This window comes from Panulirus ornatus, chromosome 4 (assembly GCF_036320965.1).
Source record: "Panulirus ornatus isolate Po-2019 chromosome 4, ASM3632096v1, whole genome shotgun sequence".
Taxonomy (NCBI): domain Eukaryota; kingdom Metazoa; phylum Arthropoda; class Malacostraca; order Decapoda; family Palinuridae; genus Panulirus; species Panulirus ornatus.
Genome location: NC_092227.1, coordinates 72,031,387 through 72,035,392, shown reverse-complemented (window position 1 = coordinate 72,035,392; position 4,006 = coordinate 72,031,387).

The window sequence follows — 4,006 nt, the reverse complement described above, 5'->3', positions numbered from 1 at the left end:
TACTTTTCTACCTTAGAATCCTCTTCTCAGTGGCTCTCAAAGCTCTCCGGATATTGGGTGTGTCCACCCAATGAGTGGGACCACTGCTCAAGAGGTGTAGTGATGATGTGTGCATATTTGTGTGAAATAAGAGCAGGACAATTGGGGAGTAACCATTCAGTTTCATTGATCATAATGTGGGAAATGGCATACAGGTATGAAAGTAGAAAGAAATTTTTATTGCTTACTGAATATGCAGCATTGATAGCACATTTAAGTGGGAGATTGAAAAATCTGGTGTCTGAGTTGTGTGTGTGAAAGGAAAAATTTAGGGGTTAATATGAATAAAAGTAGAGTATTAGGTATTGCAGTGTAAGAAACAGGTTGATTGAAGTTTTGAGTTTGAATAGAGAACCTGAAGGAAGTGGATTGTTTTAGATACCTGGAAGTGACTATGGTAGTAGATGGAACTATATTAACTGAAGTATGCCATGTGGTAAGTGAGGGAGCTAAGGACTCTGGTGTATTGAGTAGTGGGTTAGTCGGTGTCTGTGAGGGCAAAGATAGGTATGAAGTATAATAGTCTTGACAGTGCTGTGTGGATGCGAAGTGTGCACCCTAAGTAATGAAAACATAAAAGTGTGTGGATGTGTTGAAAATGAAATGCTTTAGGACAGTATATGGTGTGAGGAGGGTAATCAAGTAGGAACGTTGGTAAGGAAAAGTTGTGGTAGTAAGAATAACATGGTTTAGAGAGCTGAAGAGAATGTGCTAAAATTGTTTGGACATATGGAATAGATGAGTGAAGAGATGATGCTTAAGTGGTACATTTGTCAGAAGTGGAGAAAACGAGGAAAAACCATGGATAAGGTGGAAGGATGGAGTGAAAGAATCTTTTGAGTGTTAGGGGCATGAGGTATTATTACACTCCTTAGGGGTGAAACTAAAGGGAGAGGCATCGCCCAACTACATTAGGGCAATACTTTTGAATTTAGACAAACACCTGAGGTGTGCTTTTACTTTTTTTTTTTCTTTTTTTCATAACCTTGCTGCCTTGGAAACACCACACTGGAGTTGCCCTGTGCCTGTGACCTGTCAAGGGTGAGGCACAAAAGGCTAAAAAGTGGCACTGAAGTCTACCACTTATGCCAAGGATTAAAAGAGGTAAACAATTGAGGGTGATGGCACTGAAGGGGATGACTGGTTAGAGTAAAAGAAGGGAGTTTAAGAGGTTTAAGAGTTTTAGCGTGGATGTGCATGGGATTGAGGAAACCCATATCCTTGGGCAGAGTGTATGGAGTGAAAATGGAAATGATGAATGCAAGTTAAAGGAGGGTGTGGTATGAATGGGAATGAGTGAAAATTATCTGGGAAGAGGAAAAGAGTGTGAGATGGTGTTACAAAGCATGGGTGGAATGGATCAAAAATAATGTGAATGACAGGAAAGATTAGGATTGTGAAGTGGGTATGTGTATATGTTCCTGTGAATATAAGACTATACAAGATGATAAATTGAAGCTTTTCGTAAGAAATTTGAATGACAGAGATATGGTCGTATTGGGTAATATGAATGCGAAAGTGGGACGTGATGAAATTGGTGAGATAGTAAATGGGAAGTGCCTGGAGTAAATGAGAATAGTTGTCTTGTGGATATTTGTGCTGAGAGAGGTTTATTTTTAGCAAACACCTTTTTTTTTCAGCAAAAGATCATCCACAGATATGCATGGATGAGGAGTGATGGAAGATGAGAGTAAGAGGCTTTGATTGATTGTGGAAATGGATGAAAGATTGAGAAAGCCATCCTAAATCCTAGAGTCGTAAGAGGATTATTTGGAGACTGACCATTTCACACTTCTTGGGGATGAGTATCAGGGAGAAGTGGAGGTATGGTGTAAGGAAGGATGGAGAGATAAAAGTGTTGGCAAGCAAGAAGGTGAATTGGAAAAAATACAGGGAGGAGTGTGAAAGGAAGGTAACCAAAAGCTTAGATGGAAGTGCAATGAATGTAGGGATGCAGTCATGTGTGAATGAGGTGTTTAAAATGTCTAGAGAAATATTAAAGGTTGTAGAATTAGTAGTTGGATACAAGGTAGAGATAGGAATAAAAAGGGCAATGCATGGTGGACAGAAGAGATTAGAAATAATGTGGAAGAGAAGAAAAGGCATATGGTAGATTGCTCAGTAGGAATTTACCAGTGGAATTTCAGCAGAGGAGGGAAGAATACAAAATGTGTGAGTGGAATGTTAAGCAGCTGATAGAGGTAATCAGAGAAAGTAGATGAAGATTTTGGAAGGAAGTGAAAAGTTTTGGGATAATAAGAAACTATACTGGAAGGAGGTGGAAAAGGAAATAAGTGGGTGTAATAGTGGAAATGTTAATGTGAGAAGTAAGGAAGGGAAGTTGCTGAATCAAAAGGAGGAAGATGAAATGAGTATTGTGAAGAATTGATGAATGTGGGAGAATGGAAGGCAGCAGTTGTTACATGCATGGTTATGGAGGATAGAAGGAAGAGGATATAAGTGTGAGGGTCTATAGCAAAAATGGCAATAATGAGGCTGAAGGTAGGAAAGGCTCCTGGAAGGGATGGGATTATCGCTGAAATGCTAAAGTATGATGGAGAAAGTGTGATAGAGTGAATGCATCTAACATGTAATTTAGCATGGAAATGGAAGGTTGTGCCTGAGATTGGATGAAAGCTATTATCGTTTGTTTATTCAAAATAAAAGGTGCTATGGATGTATGTTGCATTTATAGGGGAATATGTCTGTAAAGTATATCAGAAAGAGTGTTTGCTGGAACATTGAGTGATGGAAGGGGATCAAAAGGTGTATAGTCTATTAAGGGAATGTCTCAATCCAAAGGAGTTAATTATTTCTACTGGTTTGAGTCCAACCTTGAAGCTGTAGGAGCCTGAATAAAAGAGAGTCATGTGGAAATAGAAATGTGTTTATGGTTATTGAAAAATTATGAGCACTTTATTAGATTTTGTTAATTGTAGAACTACTGCACATACTATAGTAGATTTTGCACAAATAATGCCCAAATCTAACTAGTTGCTTCCTTTAAACAGAAACCTCAGTCCACATGAAACCAGACATCTTCCTGTCACCACTGTTGATAGACTCTTGTAGATTTGTCATACAGTGCACTCTTCTCTCATTTTGCTCATGTTCACTTTGCACTGATTTTGTTTTCAACAATTTGTTTTTGATGCAGGTGATTTATGAATACAAGGGTTGAACTGCAAGGTTTGAAGTATAACTCACTCCAAATTCAGAACTTTCAGCCAGCCAAGCCTAAGTGTGGCTGAGTTATCTAGCTGTCTTTTATGATTTATTTGTGTATTTTATCAGTTTATTTATACCCCAAAATCTGTTCATCTGTATACTTGATCATCCAAATAATTGAATTCCACTGCCATTGTATTTATTATGACTGTGCCTAATCACCCTAGTGTATCAGAGTATGTTACAAGTCATGCTTCAGAAAGCTCGTTTACATTTTGTTTAACAGTGGAATGTAACAGGTCACCCTTCCTTAGGTTTCTGTGCACCTTATCTTTAGGAATTGAACTTGAAATATTATAAACATACAAACATACAATCTCTCTCTCACAATTAACACTTGACAACACTTAATTCACACAACTCATTCTTCACAACTTTAGATTTTCCTGTGGTGAGCACATTGTGTTGGCCCTGCCTTTTAGCAAAATGGTAGGAGCAATAGATAAAGTAGTAGGTAAGAATGCTAGACGGGCTTTAGGTAGAAACATTTCATAGAATGGTAGGTGAGAGCATTAGGTAGAAGTAGGAGGTTGTAACATTAGGCAGGAATGTTAGGTAAAGGCAATAGGTAAAAGTACTTGGTTGGAACATTAGGTAAGAGCCTCTGAAAACAATGTGCTAGAGTTTCCCTTCACCAAGGAGAGATAGAATTGGGCATGAGGGAGAAATGGGCATTAGGGAGAGATAAGTAACTGACTAAATTGTTTGATTAATTCCTCTTCCATGTATTTAGGTAATG